The following is a 13737-nucleotide window of genomic DNA, read 5'->3' on the forward strand; positions in this document are numbered from 1 at the left end:
CAAACTTGAACAAAAGAGATTCTGCAACAAAGAGTTGCACGGAAAATATCAGGACTTCATGACAGGTTTGCTAACCAAAGATTATGCAATTAAGGTGTCAGATGAACAGTTAAATCATCAAGATGGGAAGGTGTGATACTGTATATCCCCCACTACGCTGTATACCAGGGATTCTCCATCTTGTCGCTGTGGGTGGGTGATTCTACTAATCAAGGTTCTTGGCAGTAAGTCTTTAGCACAATCAGGTGTGTAACTGCTTGGTTGGAACACAAGCCAACCCCCATACCAGCCCTGTCTGGGAAAGATTGAGTATAGCCGCTGTATACCATCATCAAAAAAGGAAACTGCAAGGGCATGTGATTCTATTGCCCTTATGGCAGACATTGAGACTATGTACCGCCAAGGAAGGTTGTGCTTTCTCAGGTGGCTACAAGCAGATGTTGAAGATCCCTTGCAAAATGGTAGTTCATTTGTTTGGAGCCACATCCTCCCTTAGCTGTGACCTCTTTACTTTTTTTTATAAAAACACAGCTGAAGATGGCTGAGAGAGAACATCACTTGACAGTGAACATGGTTCTGAATAACTGTGTTCACTGAAGAAATTCATGAGGAGCTTGCTCACACATGGCTTACGACTATCTGACCTTAAAGAACCTGCTAGCTTTTCTGTCAAGAGATGCTTTAAGCTTGTGATAAATGAAGAAAAGCTAAATTATTATTGGAAAATCCAGAGTTTCCCCACTTAAGCATGTTATTTTTCCATGGTTGGAACACAGCTGTCTTTGCAGTTACAATGGACAAAATCATGCTAAATTTACAAATACAGCTGCAAAAGTGTTTTGGACCTGTGGTATATTGATATTTGTGACAAACAAAATATCAATGATCAGAGAGTACACTAAGCCAAGAGAGACACCTTCATGAAGTGTCAAAGTCTTGGCAATGTCTGGGCTGACCTACCTGATCTGTCATGGGAGAAAAAGAAGGTGATACAGATGCTGAAATTGAGATTATTCACTTTTGCGTCAGTGAGGAACTTGAAACGTGACAGAAAGGTGACAAGTTCAAAAGTAGCAGTCAAATTCTGAAACTAGATCCATTTATTCAAGATGGAATTGGAGTTATTATTAACCTCTATTTAAACAGGCTATGTTGACTGAGCATGCATGCTCTTTTGCAGCAACACCCAGTTAATGCCCCCCAAGTAGCTTAATCTGCATGCCGTTGTATTGTGGGAGGAGACCGGAGACAGTGCTATCCACTGTGCTACCGTGCCGCCCATTGGTGGGAGTTGTTGGGAGACTGCATCAGTCTGCATCATAGCAAAGGATCACCATGTCACAACTGTGATCCCCAGGCACATTCACAAAGAAACTGGATACAGTGGTTAGAATCATACACTTTCACACCTAAGACAAACGGTTTAGGTTTCTGATTCATTCCAAAGTGTGTTACATCACATGCAAAAGGATGTTGAACTTACCTCAAGATTGTTTACTTCCATTCATAAACATAGGTGTAGATTATTTGGGGCCTTTTGAAGTCAATGCTAAATGGTTTCAGGCGTCTTATACTAAGAAGAGGTTAAGTATCAATACTAAGATTGGATACCGGAACAAAGCAGAAAGGGATCAGAAAGAGGAATGAATGAAGCATTCAAAGAATGGAAGGAAATTTCTGAAGCTCTCTGGATATTCAATCCCTCAGCTGACTTGCACAGTGTTGGCATCGGGGAATTGAACAGTCAGAAAAATACATACAGTACTGTAATGGCTTTGAAGCATTGCCCCCAAACCATTTGTGTCTACTCAAAAAACACCTGTTTCAAAAGAAGGGCATATACTCAAAAAGAAGGTGGAAACGAGTCTAGCACATTGCTGGCACCTTTTGGAAACGCTGGATCAGGGATATTTGGCCCCTCTCCAAGAAAGTCAAAAATGGTCAGAAACAAAGAGAAATTTTAAAACAGGAGGTATTGTGCTCCTCATTGAGGTCAGTGCCTCCTGGCTGAATGGAAAAGTTGTGAAGATAATGTTCAATTCCATAGGCCTTGTCTATTGGTCTCACCAGCTACGAGGTTCTCTGACTAGTACTGTTGAAGAAGTTGCATCGAGTAGCATTTTAACTAATGAAAGTATGTTTCCAACAGTGTATACTTACAGTGTATACTTTGTTAGGCTTGCATAGGCTTGTACTTCCCTCTAGGGTCTTTCAGCGAACTTATCCCTGGTTATGGGTATGCACTTTGTTGTACGTCGCTCTGGATAAGAGCGTCTGCCAAATGCCAATAATGTAATGTAATGTAATAAAACATCACACATTTCTTTTGCCTGTGTAAACAAACCACAGGTTTTTCAGGACACACACCTAGGCAGATACGCACTTCCAAAAACAGTTCTTGAGACTTAATACCTAAAAATTTATTTTGCGATTCCTAAGCAGTAGTTCCTAAAAAGACGCTGCCTTTGGAGGCATTGGAATAAAATATGAGTAAATATTTCTGAGGAGGACAGTGAAAATACCTTTGACTCCACATGAGAGGGAATTTTCAGTGACTTGACTTTTATATTGGTGAGCATCTAATTACATTCTCAAAATATTTTAATATTATTCAGTATGCTTATAAATAAGGTGCAGACTGTGAAATTATGGCATATGAAGTTGCAGGATGGTTGACTTGTTGATGGGAGTTGAGTATTTGACAGAAACCTCAATCAATCGACCTCAATCAATATATTAGTAAACTAGATATTCAGATATTTAAATAATAACGTATTATTATAGATAGTTATATTACTCTAGTTAATATTGTATTGAATGTTACTATATCCTGGACCTGCTGCCAGCTTTCAGAAGGCAAAATTATTCCTGGAGTCAAAAGAATAGTAGCCATTTTATTTTGGGCATTTCATTTTTCTAAGAAAAATGGATGATACATTTGGTTAAATTACATACTGACTATTATTGGCAATTCAGTCTGTAGATGGATTATGATGTTACCATGCATACAAAACATGGAACTTATAATACTTTACTGTCTGACCAGTGGAGTCCTTGAATTAAGTTATTTGTTAAAAATTAAGATGAGTATGTTTTGCATTGTCATTACCAGATGTGTAACATCAAACTACAGGTATGATACACAAAAATTTGCTTCAAATATAAGCCCTCCCACTACTGGTGAAGGTGTTTGGTTTTCAAACTTTAGCTTGACTGAGGGTCCACTTCTAGCTTTTATTGCTATAACAGTTATAGCAAGTTATAGCTGTATGTTAGTTGACAAATGGCCAATCATAATTCTATGCCTATCCCATCTCTTCAATGTCCTCTTCTGAGTACGTGCATGCTGACATGTTGTAACAGACAAATGAGCTAGCAGTTCAGTTTAACAGTGACTCGCAATTTCATGGGTATGTGTTGAGGACTATAAAAAGAAAAAGTACACGAGAGGAATTAGGAATGTTCCTATCCCCACCAGGGAATCTTTGGTACTGTGAAACCCTTTCTCTACCTGTAACCATCTCTGTTTTTCCACAGTCTGAATGACGTGAAGAAATAAAAACACAAAAAATAAAAACAGTAAATGGCATATTAAAGGACATCAATCCATTTGATCAAACCACTACAATGAGGTTTATGAATGTGTAGTTTGTGACTCCGCAAACCTTAAGTGATCTGTTCTAAATGCATGCAGTTTTTTTTAAATACAGTGACTTCAGAAAGGATCCAGACCCTCCACTTTGTGCACATTTTGTTGTGTTCGTATTTAATTTAATCTGGTGCACTCTCCTTCCTGTCAAGAACCTCTCTGTATTTGGCTGTGTTCATCCTTCCCTCAATTCTGACCAGTCTCCCTATCCCTGCTGCTGAGAAGCACCCCCATAGCATGATGCTGCTACCACCATGCTTATGTTTTTGTCTCATCAGACCAGAGAATCTTCTTCCTCATGCTCATGAGTCCTTTAGATACTGATTGGCAAACTCCAGCCGGGCTATCATATGCCTTCCATTTCACAAGTTCCTTTTTTTGGTTATGAATGTTAAAAAATAGCAGTTCATGTGGTTGCAAATAAAATTACAGCACATCTAGTTATTGCCAACACACAATTTCATTCCTGCTGCAGACCCTGTTTGTTTCGTTAAAGATGAAATAAATTATGATTAATGCCAATACTTACATTACAGATACAAAGTGTATGTCCTTGCAGTAATCATCCTACAAAGAAACAAATGTAAGAATATTTAAAATATTCTATACAGCTATGAATCAATTGAATCAATTCAAATACTCAGGCATTAAAATGTTGTATTGTTTTAGTGGTAAATCATCAATGGCAATATTTTCTAAAAGTACTTGTTTAAAGTGTTACTGTTTTACAATGAAATGCATTGTATTTAATTTCCAATTAAATTGTATGATTCATGATGTTATGGGAATTACATTTTCCTATGATGTCCAGTGAGAAATCATAATAACTGTACAGTTAAAGCTCATTATTAGATACTGTATGCAGAAACATAATGAGACTGATATACTCCAATGTTTTTAATTTTTTAGTTTGCATGGCCAGTTGTTCCCATTATTGCCGAATCCTCCATGTATTCTTATCTTAATAAATCTAATAGAAAAGCAGAATATAATATTATGAGCACCTATGACTTTATTACACCTACGTAACCTGCGATTATCTAATAAGCTAATTGTGTGGCAGCAGTGCAATGCATACAATCATGAAGATACAGGTCAGGACCTTCAGTTACACATCAACCATCAGAATGGGGGAAAAAATGTGATCTAAGTGACTTTGACCATGGAATGATTGTTGGTGGCAGATATGGTAGTTTGAGTATCTCAGAAACTGTTGATATCCTGGGATTTTCCCGGACACTAGTCTCTCGAGTTTGCAAAGAATGGTGCAAAAACAAAAAGAAAATCCAGTGAGCACAGTTCTGCGGACAGAAATGCCTTGTTAATGACAGATGTCAGAGGAGATGGCCAAGTGGTCAAAGCTGACTGAACGGTGACAGTAACCACACATTACAACAGTGGTATTTTTGCCCACAGAACTGCTGCTCACTGGATGTTTTTGCATCATTCTCTGCATTCTTAGTGAGCACCGTATTAGGTATTTATTATACTTATATTATTTTGTGGTTGTAATGTGTGGTTATTTGTGTTACTGTCACCTTCCTGTCAGCTTTGACCAGTCTGGCCCTCCTCCACTCTGTCATAACACATTTCTGCCCAAAGAACTGCTGCTCACTGGATGCTTTTTGTTTTTCGCACCATTTGCTGCAAACTCTAGACTGTTGTGCATGAAAATCCCAGGAGATCAGCAGTTTCTGAGATACTCAAACCCTGGCTGACACCAACAATCATTCCACAATCAAAGTCACTTAGATCACATCTGCATGCTTTAATGCATTTAGTTGCTATTATATGATTGGCTGATTAAATATTTGCATTAACACGCTTGTGTACAGGTATGCCTAATAAATTGCTCACTGAGTGTATATACATTAGGAACCCTGTACTAATACTGGGTAGGGCCTCCACAAGATTCTGTTCCACGTTGCATGATTGCATCACACAATTTTCTACATATTTGTCAACTGTACTCTCATGCTGAACATTGAACTTATTGTCATGTTCATGAAACCAGTTTTAGACAACTTTTACTTTGTGACATGGTGGATCATCATGCTGGAATTAGCCATTAGAAGATGGCTACATTGTAGTCATGAATGGATGCACATGGTCAGGAACAATACTCAAATAGGCTGTGACATTCAAGCAATTGGTATAAACAGGCCCAAAGTGTGCCAAGAAAACATTCCCCGCACCATTACACCATGCCACCAGCCTGGACTGTTGACACAAGGCAGGTTGGGCCCATGGATTCATGCTGTTGCCACCAAATTCTGACCCTACCATCTGTATGCCTCAATAGATTCATCAGACCAGGCTACGTTTTTTCCAGTCATTAACTGTCCAGTTTTGGTGAGCCTGTGCCCACGGCAGTATCAGCTCTCTGTTCTTGGCTGACAGAACTGGAACCCAACATTGTCTTCTGCTGTTGTAGCCCTCAAGGTAAATCTTTTCCCCATTCTGATGGTTGATGTGAACATTAACTGAAGTTCCTAACCCATATCTGCATGATTTTGTGCATTGCACTGCTGCCAAGATTGGCAGTTAGATTATTGCATTATTAGGTAGGTGTACAGGTGTTCCTAATAAAGTGCTCAGTGAGTGTATATATATATATATATATATATACGTTGGAGTGTGTTTAAACAGCTAAAATAGAGATAGGGAATTTATTTTGATCTCTGCTTATTTAGAACCTCTTTTGAGAGTGAGATATAGAGAGGATAGGAGGATAAGTACTAAGAGAATCCATTGATTTCTTGTTTGTATCTTAAATTACAAAAACACAGCACGTTTTTGATGGGTTACTAAATCTTGCAGTGGGACATTGGTAGGCTTTTGTTTTACTGCATTTAGTGTTTGCGTTTTCAGAGATATATATAGACAGAGAGGTTCCCTCCCTATATCTCGCCCTATTCATATTCTGGTGTGACCTGCAGGCAGTGCTCCAAGTGGATTTTCTTGACAAAGATTTACATTGGAGTGTACCTCTAATGTATTTTTCTCTATGCCAGTGAATGGAGATGCTGTGATAGCACCCCAGGGGTCATGATATGAATGTTGTCGGTAAATCTTTGCAGTGCGCCACGGCATGATTGAGGAGATTGCTTCCAGTATGGCCGCCTCTGTTTCTGTCTCAGTCTTTCACTGCAGATTTTGTTAAATTTTTCAGGTTATCCAGCACAGGGTCTGGGTTAAATTCCTGGAATCACAACAGAGGAGGATACTAACCCGGCTGAGCAAGGTTCTCTCTGAAATGTCACTTTTTGTTGCAGTTTTGTTTAGACTAAACTGGCCTTTAGAGAATAAATCTATTGTTCTTTTATGGCGAATATTTTTAAATCACCTAGGGAGGACAGAAGACACAATGGACTAGACTTTCAGTAATGTCGTTTTTTGCGTCACTAACTAAAAACTAACGACATTGCAGCAGTTGAAAGGGAACCAACATTAACTCCTTGTTTTGTTTTTCTTGTTTAGCACCAAACCTGGCAGTTGGTCGCGGTGTGGTGTCGAAATGATTCATGGGTAGGGGATCAATGCCAGAACTGCAGGGTAGTCTGCGAACGGGGAGAGAGGGCACGTGTGGTTTCATTAATTGCCCTCTCTTGCCCTGCACCACACGGTCCCTGAAGCTAAATCTGGCTGGGCCCTGTGCGGCTGCTTCTCTCTGACCTCAACTTGACATTGAGCGATGCAACAGATTCCACAGCTGAACAAGCAGTTGACATCCACGGCCGTGTTTCACTATTAAGATAGGTTTGAACAATGGGTTTAATAACCAATTTAAGGTCTGGAAAAAAGGTCTGAGAGATTGGATCTGAAATGAAAAACATAAAAATCTTAATAAATACAATAAATCAAGGAAAGGGGGCTGCTGAAAGACGAGGCACGGGCTGGCTTTAAAAGCTCAGACCACTCCAGATGAGATCTTTCACCAGAGGGATTTGTCCCCCCGTTCAGGCAGCTGCACAGATTGACATGCAACTCCAACAATGATGAGAAGTAGGATGTAGAAATAGGAGTGTGGAAATAGCAGGAAAAACACCAACAACTCAGATTCCTTCAAGTTATCCGACAGCAGTATAGCCTTGTGTGATATTCAGATCAGAATGGAGCTCGCTTTTCCATTCTAACAAAATTCACCATTAGCTATTGCAATATGGATATCATTCACTCTTCATAATACCTAGACTTTAGTTGATTAATTCTATAGCAGCACAAAATTGTGCAATTGGAGCACATACACATTCGCATCACATTGGGTCCATTACTTGAGGGGAGGGTCAGTTGTCTGATAGGGTATTTTGGTATATTATGATCATCCAGCATGACCTGAACACAATACCATTTGAACTGTCCTGAGAAAAAAAAAACTCATTTTCACTGACCAAGTAATTTTCATAACCAGTGAGTCACAAATATAATTGTAAAATGGAAAGCCTTGTATATACACTCACTGAGCACTTTACTAGGTAGCCCTGTATACCAACTTGTTTATGCAAATATTTAATCAGCCAATAATGTGGCAGCAACAAAATGCATAAAAGCATGCAGACATGGTCAATAGGTTTAGATGTTTTTCAGACCATGTCAGAATGGGGAAGAAATGTGATCTAAGTCACTTTGACCATGGAATAATTGTTGCTGCCAGACAGGGTGGTTTGAATATCTCAGAAACTGCTGATCTCCTGGTATTTTCATGCCAAACAGTCTCTAAAGTTTACAGAGAATGGTGCAAAATACAAAAAGCATGCAGTGGGAAGCAGTTCTTCGGGAAGAAGAGGAGGGCCAGACTGGTCAAAGCTGACAGGAAGGTGACAGTAACACAAATAACCACACATTACAACCACAAAATAAAAGAAGCATAATAAATACCTAATAAAGTGAGTATACATGTGTTGTATATGCTCTGATTGGAAGTGTGCAGAATGTAGCATAAGGTTACATGAGAGAACAAGCTCTCAGAGAGGAGCAAATTTTGTTTTGTTTGTAACGGTAATTATACAGTTTGTGCCATGGACAGTCTTCCCATATCGCCACAATTGTAACAGTTACAATCCATTTACAAGGATGCCTGCATTCCTACCATGACCGGCTCATGCTAGGAATGCGTATTACATTATTATCGGCTGAAGACAGATTCACTTTTTTATTAAGGAGGGCAACTTTTAGTGCCCTATTTATTACAAATACAGCAAATTTCAACTGATGTAAAAATATTTGGGAAATGGGAAAAGGTTGTGTGCAGTGCATTTCCAGTAAAGCAAGTATGTCTGTTTAAAAGTGTTTTTGTGTTAGTTTTAAACAGATAATTTTCACCTCATTTTATGAGCCACTTACAAGGCAAAAAGAATGCCAGAAAGTTCTAAATCTAGGACTCCATTGTCTGTTTTGAATGTTGGTAACAACTGAAACACAAACACAAATACTAGTTCAAAAACATTGACTGAACGTTTCATGGCTATACTTGGTGCAAACAAGACCTGAAGTTGGTATGAAACAGATATTGACTTCATTGCCCACCTCTGTTCTACAGCAATAATTCAAATATTAGGTTTCTACCAAACATGACCTCTTTCTTCTTATTGCATTTCCACTGTACCAACTAAAGGTGCAAATTACCAAATGTGAATACCTACAAGAACTACATTTCAACTAGAACCCAAGTAAATTACTTCAGGATGTTAAAAAGTAGGTTATGAGGTGGATTTTGTGAGGTAAATTAAAAGCTCACCATAATCTAGCACTTTACTACTACCATGTTTTTCATAATTCCAGTAAATGGCAAAACATTTTGAACTTCTTTTCTCAGCACTCTTAGCCTAGCAGGGCCACAGTGATTCCCTGGTGGTCTGTAACATGCATTTTTCAGCATGATGCAGTGTTCCAACGTGATACACCAATGCCGTGACCAGAGTACCAGACTACTTTTACAACATCACAGCCTCCAGGTGTGCAGCTACGGATAGCCCGAAGTAAAGAGGGTTTCAATCAAAACTACTGAATTTGACCAAGTGAACCTTAAACAATGTGTTGTGCCATCTATTTCTGAAGTCTTACAATACATAATTAATCTCCTAACTTGTTGCTTTTTACTAGAGTAAGCATTTTGGTGACGCACAGAGGTTACATAAAGCCTTCAGTGTATCCTCACAAGACCTAGTTCATGCAACTTAGAAAATAAACAAAAAAAACTTCAAAGCTATGTATTCCTGGTTTTATAATTCCTTATTCTCTCCTTTACTTTTATTGGAGAAAACCGTTCATTTCAAATGAATTGAATGAAATTGTCTAGCATAGTGAACTCATAAATAAGTAGGTTAGGCTATGTATAACATACCCCTCATTTGACATTTTGCAATTCATTATTTTTTTAACCAAGAAGGAGTCATGGGAAATTATTTTGGACAGGAAATTAGTTTTAAGCCCCACCAATATCTCAATGACTTCATTTTGTTCAGGTCAGATTCTGAGACCTCATTTAGAATGTAATACCCCCAGGTCATGATGTAAAAGTCTGAGGTTCTCTCTTTTTTCCAGCTCAAATGCGGCTTTATAATGTCTGACCCCGGAGCTGAACGTTAGGTTCTTGCCAGCAGCGCCTATTCCAAATAGTTGGAATAGTCAAATGATGTAAGGGAACAGCTCTGCCTAGCGTTCCAACCTGGGAATTGCATCTTCAAAAATCAGGTGACTTGAAATCTTGATGAAAGGCTGTGTGTTTTGATTAGGAAGCAGCCACTGTTAACCCTACATTGATTTAGAGGTTTTTTGACAGAAAATATCAACAGCATGACTCCAAGGACGTTTTCTAAAAATACAAGATTGCTAATAAACAAGATTACAAATAAAGTGAACATATTCAGACCTGTCCAAGTTCCACAGGGGCTGTTTTTAACCCAGTGCCTTTTAAACACGAGTCATACGTGATCAGTAAGTGAGGCGATTACAAACCATGGACTTTAGTTTCACTTCAGTCAATAAAATGCTATTCAATAGAGCTCTCTTTTGTGTTATAACAGATATACACCCAGTGAGTAATGTAATGTAATGTAATGAATGTAATGTGAGCACTTTATTAGGTATTCATAAGAGTGTTCTGCTGCAGCCTATCCACTCAGAGGTTTGAAGCGTTGTGTGTTCAGAGATTCTTTTCTGCATAGCACTGTTGAAATGTGTGGTTATTTGTGTTTCTGTCACCTTCCTGTCAGCTTTGACCAGTCTGGCCTTTCTCCTCTGACATCTCTCATTAACAAGGTGTTTCTGCCTACAGTGCTGCTCACTGGATGTTTTTAGTTTTTCGCACCATTGCCTAGCACCAACAATCATTCCATGGTCAAAGTCACTTAGATCACATTTTTCCCCATTCTGATGGTTGATGTGAACATTAACTGAAGCTCCTGACCTGTATCTGCATGGTGTTATAGATTGCACTCCTGCCACATGATTGGCTAATTAGATAATTGGATGGATAAGTAAATGTCTAAAGTGTTCACTGAGTGTAGGTTGACAAGCATAACCTACAAACAGAAATCACCTAACAGACAGGTGGTAGTAGAAGCAAAGACATGTGATAAAGCAATGCCTGATTTAAGGCAGTCCAAATAAAATATCTAAATAGCTTACTGTTCAACGTATATGTAACTTACGTATTTGAGAAGACAGCCCACAAAATATTTCATTAATATTAATTTGACTTGAGGTTTTTTTAATTTTATTTTACATTGATGGAAACCATATACAGTACGGTGCAAAAGTTTTAGGTAGGTGTGAAAAAAATGCTGTAAAGTAAGAATGCTTTCAAAAATAGAAATGTCAATAGTTTGTTTTTATCAATTAACAAAATGCAAAGTGAGTGAACAGAAGAAAAATCTAAATCAAATCAATATTTGGTGTGACCACCCTTTGCCTTCAAACCAGCATCAATTCTTCTAGGTACACTTGCACAAAGTCAGGGATTTTGTAGGCATATAGTGAGGTGTGTGATTAACCAATTATACCAAACAGGAGCTAATGATCATCAATTTAATATGTACAGTACTGTGCAGAGGTCTTAGGCACTCCAGACTTTATTATATATATGTTCATTTCTTTGTCTATGTTAGTATAAAATAATACATTTGAGATTTACAAATATTCATTTAGCAAAAGATTTAATTTTACAGAGACATTTTTGTATTTAATTTTAGAAAGTAACATATTAGTGCAAGCAATTGACAACTTTTTACATAAAAACTTGATCAAGGCTATCTGAGATCAGAAGCAATGAGCCAACCAAAGTCTGGAGAAGAACTGTGGCAAGTTCTCCAACATGCTTAGGTTAGACAAGAGGGATATCAGAAGCGGGAGGACTAAGGTAAGTAAGGTGGGTCAGTCCCCTTAGCAGCCTGAAATGCCAACATAGGGCCTTGAAGCGAATGCGTGCGGCAACAGGAAGCCAGTGGAGGCCAATGAGGAATGGGGTGACCTGGGCTGACTGGTGATCAGGCGGGCTGCAGTATTCTGTACCAGCTGGAGGGGCTTGATGGCAGAAACTGGGAGCAAGGAGGCAAGGAGGGAGTTGCAGTAATCCTGGCGGGAAATGACAATGAGTTGTAGAGCGCCTGGACTAGGAGCTGGGTGGCTTTCTCCGTCAGGAGATGACGGATACGGCATATATTGTAGAGGACGATCAGTGGAGGATACATGTGGAGGGTGAGGCGGTTATCAAGAGTCACCCCAAGATTCTTGGCCGTATGGGAGGAGGATACTACAGAGTCCTCAACAATCAGTGTGAGGTCAATTGTCGGAGAGGACAATGCAGATCCTGTGACACCCATCCCAGTCAGCGATGAGAGCAGACTCTCATGGTTGACTGTATCGAAGGCGGCCGACAAGTCGAGGAAGATGGCGAGGGATTTGGCTTCAGCAGAGTGGAGTGCCTCAGTGACCGCGAGCAGGGCAGTCTCAGTGGAGAGGCCACTCTTGCCACTCTTCTGTGTAGAACAGCCAAACTCTGCTTCCAAGGTGAGGTTGCTGAGGTTTAATGTCAGAAGTCATACACCATAGCAAGACTGAGCACAGCAACAAGACACAAGGTAGCTATACTGCATCAGCAAGGTCTCTCCCAGGCAGAAATTTCAAGGCAGACAGGGGTTTCCAGATATGCTGTCCAAGCTCTGTTTAAGAAGCACAAAGAAACAGGCAACGTTGAGGACGCAGTGGTCGGCCAAGGAAACTGTAAGATATCAGAACCAGCAGCAGGCCCCAATCACGCTGGTCGCATGACGTGAACAGCACTAACTGGGTGGCTAGCATGACATTATAGCCATCTCACTAGCCCGTCGCTCTGTGGATGCAGCAGTGTGGTCCGAGTCCTCTTTATTGCCAGAATTCAGCAGCACTCTGCAAAGACCTGCCTCTCAAAGTTACTTCGGAGTGCACCCAAACCAAAAGAACATACCCAAGACCGGGCACTCTGCCATCATCAATGCTTCTTGTGAAGGAACCGGATATAATCCGGCCACTCCGTAAAGTAGTCCATGGCTAACAGAAACAGTGGTTTCCACCATCAGTGACCAGAAAAGGTCCCAGAACATCATCGTTCAGCCTCCACAGGCAGCTTGGCACCTCCCCCTCTCTGAACCTCCACCTCACGCTCACGACTACTGTCTGTTCTGGCTCCACGGTGGTGGAACGAACTCCCCGTTGAGGTCAGAACTGTAGAATCTCTCCCCACCTTCAAGCGCAAACTGAAGACGCACCTCTTCAAGCAGCACCTCTCCCCATCCCTCCCTACCTCCCTGTGAACCTTAATTGTTGTCTTTGCGATTTACGTAGTGTTTCGGTATTTTTAGTTGGCTAGGTAAGCAGTATTTGGATAGTTAAGTTTGGTCACTTTTGCTTTTTTGTTTGTTTATTTGTTGATTTATCTTTGTTGTACGGGTAGCAATTGAAATTGTACTTCCCTCTAGGGTCTTTCAGGGCACTTAGCTCTGGTTATGGATATGCACTTTGTTGTACGTCGCTCTGGATAAGAGCGTCTGCCAAATGCCAATAATGTAATGTAATGTAAATAGGAATTGTAGTGCAGAGTGGACCAACAG

Source organism: Conger conger, chromosome 7 (genome assembly GCF_963514075.1).
Source record: "Conger conger chromosome 7, fConCon1.1, whole genome shotgun sequence".
NCBI classification, from domain to species: Eukaryota; Metazoa; Chordata; class Actinopteri; order Anguilliformes; family Congridae; genus Conger; species Conger conger.